This window comes from Lagopus leucura, unplaced genomic scaffold, assembly GCF_019238085.1.
Source record: "Lagopus leucura isolate 7727_CA_CO unplaced genomic scaffold, USGS_WTPT01 Super-Scaffold_100001, whole genome shotgun sequence".
In the NCBI taxonomy this organism is placed as follows: domain Eukaryota; kingdom Metazoa; phylum Chordata; class Aves; order Galliformes; family Phasianidae; genus Lagopus; species Lagopus leucura.
This window is the reverse complement of record NW_024962262.1, coordinates 9,439,084-9,454,615: the sequence shown is the minus strand read 5'-3', so window position 1 is coordinate 9,454,615 and position 15,532 is coordinate 9,439,084. Positions and strand designations below refer to the sequence as shown.

Sequence of the window (15,532 nt, the reverse complement as noted above, 5' to 3'; positions counted from 1 at the left end):
TTTTTTTTTTTTTTTTTTTTTTTTTTTTTTTTTTTTTTTTGTTAACATGTATCTGCAACATTTTTTATTTTAGAATTTAATGTACTTAATTTAGTTTTTTCTTATGCTTAAATTTATGTCATGCATTTAAAGAGAAGAGAGAATACCAGACTGGGGATTACATTTTCTCTCAGCTCTTATGCAAAAGTGAAAACAGACTTGAGCCAGTCTATCCATCATTCTCTATTAAGTATTTCTTGGAAGCTTGTTGCAATACTGTTTAAAGCCTTCATGCTTTCACAAAGACGGATGTTTGGCTTTGGATCAATATTTGGCTTTGATCTCAATCTTTCAAGTATTAATTTAAAGCTGAATCCGAGGACATATCATCCTCCAAATACCAGTTTAATACCAACTCAACCACTTCTTCCTAGCTTTTCTGATTCATTCTTCACCCCTCTCATTTCTTTCTCAGCCACCAGTTATCCAGTTGATTTCCCTTACACAAGGGGCTTCATCTGCAGCTCTTCTATTGCTAATTCTCAGAAAGCCCTGAATTTCCAAATCCATCAGCTCTTCCTTTGCTTTTTGCTCTTAACAAGTTTCTCATCAGATATAGCAACAGGATTGTTGCCTGTTGTAGGGAACAAAGGTTCTCTCTGGATGCTAAATAAAAAGCAGATATGTTAGAATTAAAAGTAAAGTGAAAGAACAGTCTTGTAGAACATTACATGGAACAACTGACTGTGTTGTTTGAAAGAAATACCCCCTCTGACAAAAACTAAGATGATGCACGGTCTTTCTGAATCTTTAGATGTTGTAGTTGTTCAGCTTACTGGTATGGAGTGAGTTAATGAATTGTATGTTCTAGAAGTCAGGTAATTTTTGACAAATTGAAATTTGAAAAGAATTGTTTTTCCAGCAAAAAAGTAGATTACTATTTTTTAATGTATAGTAATTATTTTTTTCCTGTCCTCAAGAATACTCTTGACCTTTCAAAGTTTTTCTTCTCTCTCTTATTCTTCATATTCCCACTTCTTTCCTGGAAAAATAGGAAAAGAAAACAACTTGAAGCACCAGCATCAGTAGAGTCACAACTTGTACATCACGTTAGAAACAACAACTAAGATAGAGAGCAGGCTATATGAGTCAGATTTTCTCAATATCCTCACTAATAATGGTGACAACGCTGGCACTAACAGATAAAATAGGTAGGAACACTCAAAATGGAAAACATAATGAGGTGAAAGAGCAACTGTCGAAGACCTGCATGTACCTTCAACAACTCCCTCAAGGAATATATGCATTAATACTTTGTTATGAAATGTTTTGCTTTTCATTTAATAGACGTACTATCAATGGCTCTGGTTCATGCTATGTAAATGCCTGTTGATCTCCAACTAATAATTCCTGCAATTGTTGACTAATTTCAGCCAGATTTGGCCACTGTGAAGAGTAGTGTGGAGCACAGAGTTCACATTTCATGAGATAAACACAGGAGTAGATGCAAAAGACTTCAGCTTGCTGATGAAAGTCTGAGCAGTTACATCAACCATTAGACATCAATGATACCAGGAAAGAGATGTTTGAATTCACACAAAAGCAGGAAAGACTTATTTGGAATTTACACTGACTTAAGTGACAAGTAAAGGTCACAAGACCTCAGGAAATTAAGCTTTGGAAGTCCCTCTGCGCACAGGACTAGCTGCTTTTTAGAAGCCTTTTTCTTCTCTCTCTATTTGCCCTCTTCCTAAAGATATGCACATTCTTGCATTAAAAGCTGGAGATTTCGAACTAAAGGATTTAAAAACATAATTATTGGCAAATCCATGTTTGCAACTTTTCAAAAACAGTCTCACTTTTTTGGGCGTTTCCTTTGGTACATAATTATACACCAAAAGATTTTAGACTGAAGACCTGTGCTTGATTTAATTATCTGTATATAAAAGTGTGAAATGAGTTGGTAACAGTGGAAATGACTTGTTAGTTCCCTGATACAGATGGCTGAGAGGGTATAACTTACCCAGATGTCAGTGCACATTTCCTTAAACATTTCCTTACGAAAAGGTTAAAGAATAGCTCTGCTGCAGCTCTTATGCAAAGGTCTTGGTTACAGAGGAGGGCTACAGTGGGACTATGCAGCAATGGAATCTCTAGAGACATTGCGACTGACTCATACCAGCAGTAGCTGAAAGGACTGTGCATTTCCCTCTAAATACAATAAATAAATTCCAATTAATTAATTAAGGAAAATTGATGAATTTTGTTTGAAAGAAGGAATTTCTAGGCCAGAAGAGTTCCCACCTCAATACATCTGACCAATTTGTAAAATTTTGTCTCCTTTGCAGCATTTTGCTGACAACAGAAATTCTTTTCTTCTTTGTTACCTATTCCTGCCTCCAGAATGTCTTTTGCAGGAGCTGCCTGTTCTTCTTTATTTTCATTGCTGAATCCTTACCTGGGATCATTAACCTTTCCTCAGATATTTTAAATTACTTGTCCTGAGACTAGAAGTAATTCCCAGCGTATTACCCAAACTAATAGCTGTAACTCTGGTAGCAGTAACTTAAATCACTTTATTTTTTTACAGTGCATTGTAGACACATTAAGGTCAGTTCTTACTGATCTCTTTCTTTGCAGACATTCTCACATTCAATAGAGCCTCAAGAAAAGTTAAGTACATCATCAGACTGAAAATGTTATAAGTAACTCTGGCATTTATGCGAGGAAAATTGTCCCTTTTCTGCAGTAGTTCTATTAGGATCAATTCAAATATTATCATAAAGGAAAGTAATTTCAGTTCAATGTTTCTGTATGATTTTTTTTTTCAGCCAGTCACCTCTTCCTGAACTTGCGAAAGCAAATTGCTCTGAACTTTACAAGACAGCAACAACTGGGGAAAAAAGGAAGAAAACATGAGAAAAAATTTCTTTACTGTGATGGTAACAGAGCACTGGAACAAGATGCCCAGAGAGTTGTGGAGTCTCCTTCTCTGGAGATATTCAAAACAACCCTGGCACTTTTCCTGTGCGGCTACTGCAGGGAATCTGTCTTAGCAGAAGGGTTGATCAATTCTAGTTCCTATGATTCTGTGATTCAGTGAAGAGCAAACAAAAAGAATGGCCAAAACAAAACAAACAAACAAAAAAAAACAACAAAACCACCAACCAACCAAAAAGCATATGGCAGAGTATAAAGGATTCTGGCATTAACAGTTCTTTATCCCTTCTACCTGTGAGCAGATCTCCCATGCAGAAGCAGAGGAGTTAAATATGAACAGATACGTATCACACAGTGTAGGAAAACCAACATACAGGAGGGAAAAAAAGGAAAGAGCCTGTGATTCACCAGTGGCAAAATGCTATTTGCAGGAATCCTCACCCACTACAAGCAAGATGAAGACCAGCACGGCTGGAAGTTTGTGGAAAGAAAGTGTGACCAGGAGGCAGTCACTGCTTGGCCATGTCCCAAGTTGTGCTCTAACAAAGGTGAGAGAAAAGGAGGAGAAAAACCATCTCCTCTCCTGACTGTCCCAGGTGTGATCAGCCAGGGCACCAACCATGCCGCAATATAGCTGTGATTGCTGCCCTGTATTTCCAGACGTTGGACTTCTGCTGGAGGAAATGGTAGATCTGGTTACTGATAACAATGAAAAGGTACTGAAGGTACTGATCTTCTTTGACTCACTCTTTACCAGATTCTTCCCAGGCTTAGGCTTAGGTCTTTGAGACTGTCTCTCATAATATCTTCATCTAGAAGCTGTTGATGAAAGGACTTGATAATCAGACAAAGAAGATCAAAAGCTGGGTGAACTGCCAGGCCCAGAGAGTGATGGTCAGAGGTTCAAAATTAAACTTAAGGTCAGTAATGAGTGCTGTTCTACGGGGATCAACAATGGATTCAATCCTGTATTATACAGGATCACTACCACTGATTTCCATCAGTGACCTAGACAGCAGGGTAGAGTGCACCCTCAGTACATTTTCAGATGACCCAAAATTGGGGAGAGTTGACTCTCCATATTGCCATATTGCCATCCAGACAGACCTCAACAGGCTGGAGAGATGGGATGACAGAAGCCTCAAGAAGGTCAATGAGGAGAAATGCAAATTCTTGTACATGGGGAGGAAGAAATCTAGTATGAAATCACAGCTATGCTTTCTTGGTCAGAAAATAGTTTTGCAGTAAAAGACCTGGGTGTCTTGGTAGGCACCAAGTTGAGCAAAAAGTCAGCAGTGTGCCCCAGTGGTAAAGGAAGTCAACAGTAACCTGGGCTGAATTAGGCAAAGCACTGTCAGCAGGTGGAGGGAGGTGATCCTTACCTCCTCCGCTCAGTGCTGGTGAGAACGCAATTGGAATAATATGTACACTTCTGGGTCCCCCAGCACAAGGGACAAATGGATATAGTGAAGCAGATCCAACAGATCCATTTTTGCCACCAAAATTATCAAGAGGCTGGAGCATCTCTTCTATGAGAAGAGGCTGAGAGGGTTGGAACTATTTAGTATGGTTTTTCCAGGGGCAGATCTTATCAGTGTACATGAAGGATGGAGCCAGGCTCCTGTTAGTGGTGTCCAGTGCCAGGATCAGAGGCAACTGGCACAAACTGGAGAATGGAACATTCCCTCTGAACACAAGGAGCCCTTCTGTGCTGTGCAGTGATGAAGTACTGACACAGTCTGCCCCAGACACTGTGGGACCTCCTCCTTGGGGATCTCCCAGAGCCACCTGGACATTGCCCAAAATCCTGCTGGGGCGGGGACTGGATCACATGTTCTGCAGTGGTTCCTTCCAACCTAAAACATTCTGTGATACATCTGTTTTAAACCTCTGTACAAAAGAAAAACAAAACAAACAACAACAACAAAAAAACCCACAATTCCCTGTTTAAACCTACCTCTTTCCAAAAAGTGACAGAGCAGTCTAAAAAAAAGAAATAATAATAACTAAGCGTCTTTGACATAATGAAGACTTTATACATGCTCTTAACTATACACACAACATTTAATCTCATTAATTTTAGTGGAAGGTGCAATGGTGTAAAGACATAGATAAGTCAACAGGCTTGAGCTGTGTTCAAATTTCAGTTTCGTAAAAAGACTGTAAGGTTGATATTTTCTGTAACAATTTTTTTTAAAATTCTTTTTAGAAGACCATAACAGGTTTCTTAGAGTGTTTACAGGGCAGCATATAAAACACTGATATGATTTTTATTACCAGTACATTCATAGGAAGCAGGGTGAATTATCTTTTGGGTATTTAGGTGTTGAAGACAAATTCAATCTGAATCTGAGTTAGAATATTAACTCCAGGTACATTTCAACTTTTGTGAGCTTCTGTATTTGATGTTCTTTGGAGCATTACCATCAGACAAATTTGTCAAAGCTGTGGCAGAGATAAGCTTAATAACATCTAAAATTTTGCTTTTTAAATTTAAAAGTAGGCTGTTTAGCTGGTTAGTCTTAAAAATAAATTCAGGCTCCTGTCTTCTTAAGGACAACCTCTCCCAGTTCTCTGCAAGCTTCTCACCTCTTAATAAGTAATGAGAATTCGGGCAAACAGAAACCCAGACGTTCAGTAATAGCTTGTTTCAGCACTTCTTTTTTAAAATGCTCTCTTCTCTGGCCTGTTCCCAAATGCCTGAATCTCTCCCTCTCGGGCTCCACTGTCAAATACCTCCAATTACTGCCAGAAAATTGTGGCTCACTGTTATTTTAATAACGAAATTTTACTTTGCAGACATTGGTGTTTCTCTTGGTCTTTTCTCCTCTCCTTAGGATGGCTTAACATATCACTCTACCAGGAAAAAAAAAATGAAACAAAGTAGATGGATACAAATTCCTATAAAGCATAAGACGTCATACAATTTATTCAGCATAATGCACATTCAAAATTGATTATACCTACCAAAAAAATAAGACTGATGGGGTTCATGTGTGGGACTGAAACCAACAGATTTAAAAACAATGTTTTTTCAATGACCTGGAATTTTAGTACAATGACTTTTAGTGTAAAATCTACCCCCTCCCCCCGCACCCCGCTCCCAACAAGGAACAAGGTAGAATGCATTAATTTGAAGAAATTACACCTCTGGCTGCATTTTCTGGAATGTATTTATCAGACATCCATTATATTATTATTTTCTTTCTGAAATGGGTCTGGTGAATATACGATTTTTATTTCCTGTTTGTGTGGGTTTTACATGGAAAGATTCAACAAGAACTGTGATTAACATCATTAAACTGCATTTGTATCTAGGATACCGGTAAATCCTGAATATTTGAGATTGAAAGTACTCACTATCTAGAATAAAATTCCGTTAATGATTTATGTGTGCGTACATTAGGATTCCAGCAACACTGGACTCTCATAAATTCAGTCTTTAAGTTGTGAATGCAGCATTTTACATTATGTGCTGAAAGAAGGGACCAAAAAAACATGACTACTACATGCAAAATAAACAAGAGTTCAAGCAGTTCAGAGTTACAAGAAATTCTTATAAACTTGGGATGTCTTGAAAATGTATCTCAGCTAGGGTTAAAATGTGTGCTGCTTGATAAAGACCACTGTAAAATAACAAATACTTGATTAAGCAGCTAGTCTCAAGAGTTATGCTGCAGCCAGACAAAAAACAGTTGCACTTATTGTTAGACTACAGGGACTATGACTACATGGACCAACCAACAAGAGTTAAGTTAATGCAAATATAGCATGTTTTGCTTACATGCTATAACTGCTCCTGGCTCCTAGATTCACAGCACAATCTCCATCTAGCCTAGGTTACCAGAGTTAACAAAGTCAGCAAAGTTTGTTGAAGACCTGGCATTTTGTCTTCAGTTAACCTGATCTATACCTGGTAAGTCTGGGAAAGTTTACCCACCTGTCACAATGCAAATTCATGACACAGAATAGAGTACAGCAAACCTGAAAAAGACACAGAGAGAAAAAACAGAGGGAGAATTTAAATTCCAGTGCTCAGAAAATATCATAAAAATATCTCTTAAATACGTATATTAGCAGAATGTTAAGGGAGCCTGTGCTCTCCCTCAGTGTCCTGTGAGGCCATATGTCTGCTCAGAATGGCTCCATCTGCATGCCTCAGTACTAGCTCATTTTCAAACTAAATCCTCCTTCTTTTTGTAATATCTTAACCTACCAGATGATTTTCAAAGTCTTCACATGCCATAGCAGGATCAAGATCTCCAGTGCAAATAGCAGCAGATTCACTTTTCATTTAAAACTGGAGGACACAGAACTCATCATTTCTCTCACAGCTCTGATCTGATCAGTGGCAGATCTGAATTGCAATCGTAACTTAGTTCCAGAAATTCAGAGTTCACAGCACTTGGAACTTCAAAATCATTTAGGTTTAACCCAGCATGTGGCTAAGCGCCACGTAGCCATTCATTTGCACACCCCCACCTCAAGTGGGCTGAGGGAGGGAGCTGGAAACAAACATATCTCATGGGTTGAAATAAATATTCACTGAGACAGAAAATGAAAAAGGAAAGAAAATGCAATGGTAACTATATATATATATATGTATCTCCACAATGCAATTACTCACCACTTGTTGACCAATGCCCATCTAACAGTACAAGTGCTCACTAACTGATGCCTTGCTGGCAATGCCATGTCTCATCACCTGCCCATCACTTAGAAACAATCAAAACATCAGCATGCTATTAACACTGTCTCAGCTGAAACCAGAATAATAATAAATGAAAAGCAGTTGGAATTGAATCACAATGCATTGAGCACTCACCTGGGAGAGGAAAGCCCTGGGGTTTGTTTTTCTGATCACATTATACAGTGTAAGTTATAGCACAAACATATTATTAAAAAGCAGAGTATGAACAGTAGGTTCCACACTAAAACTTTGTCCATGTGCCTGGACTAAGATGAATAATAAGCTCAAATACATGAACAAAACAAAACAAACAAAAACTAACCAACCAAACAACAAAAACAGCAACCTCCCCTCCCAAAAAAAGAAGTCAAGAAAAACAAAAACTGCAAGAGAGAGGCAGGCAAAAATACCAGTAGACCTTCGTGGATGAACAAAGAGATCTCACACAAGCTCAAACACAAAAAGCAAGCCTAATATGGGTGGAAGCAAGGACAGGTAGCCAGAGAGGAATCCAGAGAAATTGTTGGAGCAGCCAGGGATCAGGTTAGGAAAGCTGAAGGCCTGATAGAATTAAGTCCAGCCAGGGATATCAAGGGCAATAAGAAAGGCTTCTGTAAGTATTTCAGTGATGAAAGGAAGACTAGAGAAAGTGTGAGCACTCTTAAGTAGGCAATGGCAGACCTGGTTAACCCAGTTACCAGGGATCTGGAGAAAGCTGAGGTATTCAATGGCTTTTTTGCCTCAGTCTTCACTGGCAAGTGCTCTTGCTACGCCATTCAAGTCTCAGAAGGCAAAGGTAGGAAATGGGAGAATGCAGAACCACCCACTGTAGGAGAAAATCAGGTTTGAGCCCACCTAAGGAACCTAAAGGTACACAGCTCCGTGGGATCTGGTGAGATGAGAAGTGCAGGTCCCAAGGGAACTGGCAGATGAAGTTGCTAAACCACTATCCATCACATTTGAAAAGTTGTTGCAGTCCAGTGAAGTTCTGACTGATTGGAAAGGGAGAAAAATAAGTTCCATTTTTAAAATGGAATAAGGAAAGGACTGGATAACTACAGGCCAGTCAGTTTCACCTCTGTACCCAGCTTGATCATGGAGCAGACTCTCCTGGAAACTGTGCACATGGAAAACAGAGGTGATTGGTAACAACTTGACTTCACTAAAGGCAAATTGAGCCTGGCTAACTAAGAGGCCTTCAATGACAAAGTTATAGCATTAGTGGACACAGCATCCTTGTCTCTAAATCAAAGAAACATGGATTTGATGGGTGGACCACTCAGTGGATAAGGAATTGTCTGGGTGGTTGCACTCTAAGTGTTGTAGTCAATGTCTTAATGTCTGGGTAGAGACCAGTGGAAAGTAGCGTTTCTCAGTTAGTGTTCAGACCAGTGCTGTTTAAAATATTTGTTGGTGATATGGACAGTGGGATTGAGTTCATTCTTAGTTTGCAGATGACACCCAGCGGGGTGGTACAGTTGACACACTGAAGGGAAGAAATACCACCCAGATGGACCTTGACAGGCTTGAGAGGTGGGCCTGTGTGAATCTGATGAAATTCAGTGAAGCCACATGCAAGGTCCTGCACAAGCGTTGGGGCAATCCTAAGCACCAATACAGGCTGGGCAAAGAATGGGGGCTGTTCTGTGAAGACAGAAATACTTTCCCTAGAGAACTGTCCACTTATCAGGACAACATAGAGGAAATGATTCAGACCACGTGGGTAAAAAAGAAAGGCAGTCTTTTTTCTCTCTTTGTCTCTTAATAAAACCGTGTCCTAAGATGACATAAAATTACTGCATGTCATCATATGAAAACAGAGCCTTCATACTAAGTAGAGTCTATTGTCTTAGCAGCTGAAACTGCAGAACAAAAAACCCAACCCCCACATCAAAAGAACAAGATTAGAATCACAAAGCTTAGTATTCAAAAGCATGGAAGTAACAAAATGAAGACTGCCAGAATTTTCTTTTTAACAATTTTATCTGTGAGTACATGACTGTCTATTATCAAAAGGTCACCACTATACAAGAGTGAATAGTTACTACTCAAATTAGTGAGTACTTATGCTTATTTTCTTCTTATTGTTGTACAAATAGATTCATGTCGTAATACAGTTCTTTTGGGAAACTTCAGAGTAGTAAGGAGTGATGAAAATCTCCGTTTTATAATTTTGGAACCAAGGTATTAAGAAAATTAGAAAATTCTTTTTTTTCACAGTTTTCAACTGGCAAATTGGAAACAATTGGAAACTCATTTTTCAGAGCAAAATAGGCTTGTGCAACCCATCTCATATGCAAAAGGGCTTCATTTGCAGTTGCCATTGCCTTTATCTGAAAATCAGACCTCGGTGTATCACCTTAGATATACAAAAAATGAGAAACATGTAATTTGTAGCTTTACATAAAAAATTTAAATGATATGACTTGCTCAGAAACTCTCATGCACATTTTATGAAAGCCAAGTATAGTAACACACATCATGGGTAGCAACAGAAAGGTTTGTTTAGTGCAAGAAATGATAAGGCTAAAGGATGGATCCTTTGGAAATATTATTACTGAAACCACTGCCTCTTGCTTATTTTCAAAAGATGACAAAAGCATGTCTTAGTATAAAAATTGACTAGAATGTCAAATATGCCATTGCTGCAGACATTGTAGTGGCTGGAGGAATTCTCCACAAGATGGTTTTGGCATTTTATACTGTTCAAAATACATTTTCTCCCAGTTTTATTCCTCAACATTATGGAAAGATTTTATTTGAAATACATAGGCAGCTAGAGTCAAATACTCATTATGGAAGAAAAAAATTCTTAACAAATGTTATATATCAAAGTTTTCTGGTAATATTTTCATTTTATGCACATATTGCTCACCATACACAGAGGATGCTACATCAAAAAGAGAACACTGGGAACAAATTTAATTTTTTGTTATGGTGGGAAAGCCTTTTTCTATTACATCTCTAAGTACTAAAAGTGATTATTAAAATAATGTGAATTGTTGTTTGTTTTAGATTAGCAAATGATTGTGTTGCATTTAATTATCTCACCTCTAGATGGAAAAGTAGAATTCTATGTGACTAAGCATACATCAGAGAGAGTAAATGCATACTGGGATGGACACTTCTGGCCTCCTTTTCTTGTTTCTATTTTACACTATTACAGCAGGTCTTGACTCCAACATGGAGCTTTGTATGTTGATATACATGAAAATTAGAGAATTGGGTTCATCTTCCATGGTTTCCTTCCATGCCATCAGAAAGTAATGGATGTGAATACTGGGAACATATTAAGTGTAAAAGTCAGTTTGCCAAGAGATTATTCAATAATTTAAAAATCAAGACTTGTTTTGTCAAAACAAAACATTTATTAGTGTAGTCAGATCACTCATGCAGACTTGAGAAAGTGCATGTGCTGTGTAGTAATAGCAAATGTATTATTAAAGTATTCTACTTGCCCAAGTACATAACTGTCACCTGATATTTAATCTGTGTCATTAGTAGACAAAAACACACTGCTTTTGAAACAGATAATTTAGGTTAGCTATCATTATACGAAAATTGTATTTGAGGCAAAAGAAGAGCAACTTTAGCACTGTGTCAGTAAGCATAGTAAAGCTTAGACTACTCCCTGATATGCTCTCCCAGCTCCTTGATCAGCCAGTGTTGTAGAACTGCCTATATGCTAATTTCATCTTCTGACTTAGAGTAAGTCAAGAGCGCCTGATGCGTATCTTAGTTTTGTCAGAAGAAAATAACTTTTGTCTTGACAGGAGAGCTCTTTTATCCTGAAAGAAAAGAGAGCAAACAAAGAAAAAACGTCAGGAAATCATCTATTACTTGCTGGTCATTTGGCTTTGACGGTATAGAATATTGCCACAATATTCTAAAACGAAGAGTTCTGTTCTTATATCCTTGAGCTCTGTAGAGATACACTGGCTATGAAGCTCTTCACATACCAGAACAAAAGATATCTCATACTCCTTGACATCTGACTCATATAGTCAACAGAGTTCATAAAAAGGCTAGTCTTACTTTAGAGTGACCTATATTTAGTTTGCTGACAAGCTTCCCAGGCTATTTCAGCTACAAATATTCAACAGGGAGCAAAGGCAAATCTGTGTAATGGATAAGAGGATTCTGAGGTACACCCTTCTGCATGGCCGATCATCATAGCCACTAATTGTGAAGCCAAATTCCAGACTCTCATATCATTAAGTTTTCATTGGCATTTAACAAGTTAGGTACATGATGCACTTAGGGGTAGGTTGAACTACCAGTGTGAAGATCTGTAATTTAGCAGCTCTTGAGTGGAGCCAGAAGACAGATGAATGAGTCAACGCACCTGCTGTCTCTGGCAGCCAGATATTAGCAATCCATACCATGGATAACATGGTGATTATGTCATTAAAGTTAGGATGCTACGACAGAGGACAGTTTAAAAGCTTCCAGATCCTCTGAAAAATGAATAAAAAGATTAAAAAAAATAAAAAAGATAAAAAGATAAGATGATGCAGGGTAAAAACTGCTAGAAATATTCTGTTAACTATGAAGAAATCATACCTTGCAACATAACTATGTTTAATATATAAAAATGCTTCTGTGAAAAGATGCCTGCCTGAATTGTGTAGACTTCTAGAGTAAAAACATTTAAGATTTCATGATTATTTTTTTTTTTACCGACTGCTGTTTTATTGCATAATTTAAATAAAGAAAAATAGCTTGTAAACTCCATTGTTCTCATGGTGGCACAAAATAAAATGTAGATGGTAGGATGTGGGTGTGAAAAAGCTTTGGAGAATGAGGAAAAGTAATTTAAAAAAAGCAAAATTAGTTTGGTAGCAATATTTACCTTATAGCATAGCAAAATCATGGAACGACACAAACCAGGTCTTTCCTTCTAATTTCTGATATCTTGATATTCTTTCCTTACAAAGAAACTCTGTAAGCATGTATTTACTTCAGTACCTCCAAGGTGCAAAACGGTCAGAGGAAACAGAAATGGACTTGGCACAAAAGTAGGGACACACTGTTCCTTCATTTTATCTTAACTCCAATATCAAAAGGCTTCTCATATTCATGAGATAAGCCAACATTTGAAAAATTAAAAAGTCACATCTGAGCCCAGCTGAGCACCCCAATATCTATAGCTGATTGATGTGTTACAATTACATGCTACTTCCATCACGCTTCAGAAATACCAGTTGACGGGCACTCGGAATCCAACTTTCGCTGGCATGATCTAATTCATGCTGTTTCTATTGAATCATAAGGATAAAATAAAGAGTTTCAAATTACATATATTAATGCAGAAACCAAATAATTCCGAATAACTAGAAGTAACCGCAGAACAAAATCTAAATGGCATTTACATCCTTGAAATTAGATCTATCAGCCTACAGAACAGTCTTCCAAATTAAATAAATAAGGTTCACTCTCACAGGTGATTTACTATCAGATTAGGTGAAACCTCAATCCTGTAAAACCAATCCTACAGTTGCAGAGGAATAAAACTGATAATTTGGTAAGTCCACACAAAATTCCTCCTCTATACATTTAAATGCTCTTCCTAGGTCTGACTCTTCCTCTTTGAGTGCTTCTCCTATTACTGGGCTTTCATTCTATTCACATACAGATAACACATGCATTGTTCTTGCTTTATCTTTTGGTCAGGCAGTTAAACTTGATCTCTCAAGGTTCTTTCCATCTGAACTGTTCTATTCTGTTCTGTTCTGTTTAGATACAACCTGATTTTTCAAACAAGCCTTTGTTGATCATCATTCACTTTTTTCCTCTAATACCTTAAGACTTGTGGTGGTTTCATACTAATGGCTAATTAGGCTCCACTACACCACTCTTACTCCCCATCCTCAAAGAAACAGGGCGAAAAGACAGGACCAAAAACTTACAGGTTGAGATAAAGACAGGGAGATCACTCACCAACTGCTGTCAAGGAAAAACAGACAGCACAGAAAAATTGATGTAATTTACTCCTTAATGCTAATAGAGCAGTGAGAACTAAAAGCAAACAAAAAACATCTTCATCCCTCTGCTCCCATTTTTACCTCCTCCCCCCAAGTGTCACTTGGCATCGAGTTTTTCAAACCCATGATATTTTACCTCTTCCATTTCCTCATACAGCCCTGCTTGATGAGTGTCTACTAGACTGTGTTGAATGGAGATGTGATAGGACTTAGAAAAATATACTGTCCTTCTTGCTTCCCTGTGGTTCAGGGATTTACAGTACAATTATCTGTGCTATCTAATTTACCTTCACAGTCCTACTTACTGTATATTAATGTCAACATACCACAGGATCACAGAACAACTCAGGTTGGAAAACACTTCCAGAGGTCTCTAGTCCAACTTCCCACAAATGAAGCAGATCCACTTAGAGCAGGTTGCTTAGGTCTCGTCCGGTCAGCTGCTGAGTACCTTCATGGATGGGGACTCCATAGGCTTTCTTGGCAACCCATGCCAGCATTTGATACTTCTTGGTGAAACAGTTTTCCCATCTTATAGATAAAGCATTATGGTGATATCAAACTGAAGGCCAAGTACACTCTACCACACCACTCCCTCACTTCTCCTCCTCAAAGAAACAGAGGAAGAAAATACAATGGAAAAGAACTCAAGAGTTAAGATAAAGACACAGAGATCACTCATCATCACATACAAAACAGTCTAAGTATGGAGAGATTAATGTAATTTATTGTCTGTTGCAAACAGACCAGAGCAGTGAGAACTAAAAACAAATTACACCCTCGTCACCATCCACCCCCTACCACCGCCTCCTCCCAAGTGGCGCAGGGCACTGGGGCTGTGGTCAGTGGTCATGTGCTGCAGCTCTGGCCTGGGGCTGCTACTGTGGGGGTATCCATGGGCTGTGGCCTTCAGGCCTCATCCACTGTTGCACCAAAGGCTCCTCCACGGCTGCATGTGGACATCTGCTCTGCAGGGTGCCCTTGGGCTGCAGGGATCAGCCTGCTCCTCCATGGGCCCTTCCTGGGCTGCAAGGATATTCTGCTCCATGCAGGAATGCCTCCTGCCTTCCTTCTGCACTGACCTTGGTTCCTGATTAAATCTGTTCTCCCAGAGGGACAATCAGTATCACTAACGGCTCAGCTCTGGCAGCAACAGTCCCATTTGAAGCTGCTGTGATCTGACAAGGGGCTCTGCTCATAAAGGCGACCCTGCTGCCCAAATCTTGCCACATCTGCCATTCCATTTCCAACTGCCTGATGCTGAGTCTTCATTCTCAACAGCAAACAGCTTCAGAATCAGACCTTGCCTTTCCATTTTAAGGTTTAACAACTAATTTTAAGGGGAACTTGATTTTACCTTTTTTTTTTCTCTCCTCTCATGTAAATAATGCAATGACTGGTAACATGACAGTAGCACTGACAGCTTGTTCGAAAAGCTGTATTTTACAGTTGAATTCAAGACAGCAGTTATGTAACACTTATTGCTTACTGATCTCAAAGTATGTGAAAAAGAATGCAGAGTTTCCATACTATATTTTAAAGTACCTTTATTTTTTTTTCCTTTTGCTCCAAACAAGTTTTCATGCTCTGAACAAAATGTTTTTCCTGTTCTGACTTCTAGATCCTCTCTATATTCCCAGACAGGGAAATCTTTTTTTGAGGGCATGCATACATTTGGCTTTCCAGATCATTTTGGCAAGGCTTATATTAACACACATCATTGCAAAGCTGCTCCTAAGAAACCATCATGAATGGTGCAGTGCTGTCCCTAGAACATCACTTCCCCCATCCTCACCACACTTCTACTGTAGTACCTGCACAGTCTGTATGACTTTGCAGCTTTTCCTTCATAGTTCAGCTCCCACAAACCAACTCAGAGCTGCTCTATACTCTCTGAAGCCACACAAAAAATCTCAAATTCAGGCTCCTCTAAGAGCAG

General features: G+C 38.6%; 1 long non-coding RNA gene across 1 annotated transcript in view; it reads right to left on the bottom strand.

The window, feature by feature from the left end:
• The window catches only part of LOC122178163, an 8,011-nt gene extending 2,262 nt beyond the window's left edge, over positions 1–5,749 (bottom strand). Inside the window, exons 1-3 of the long non-coding RNA XR_006178246.1 lie at positions 5,509–5,749; positions 4,877–4,902; positions 972–1,021 (exon numbers count right to left, since the gene is read on the bottom strand). This is a non-coding gene — a long non-coding RNA (uncharacterized LOC122178163). The remainder of the gene's footprint in view (positions 1–971; positions 1,022–4,876; positions 4,903–5,508) is intronic.
• Positions 5,750–15,532: the final 9,783 nt, after the last annotated feature.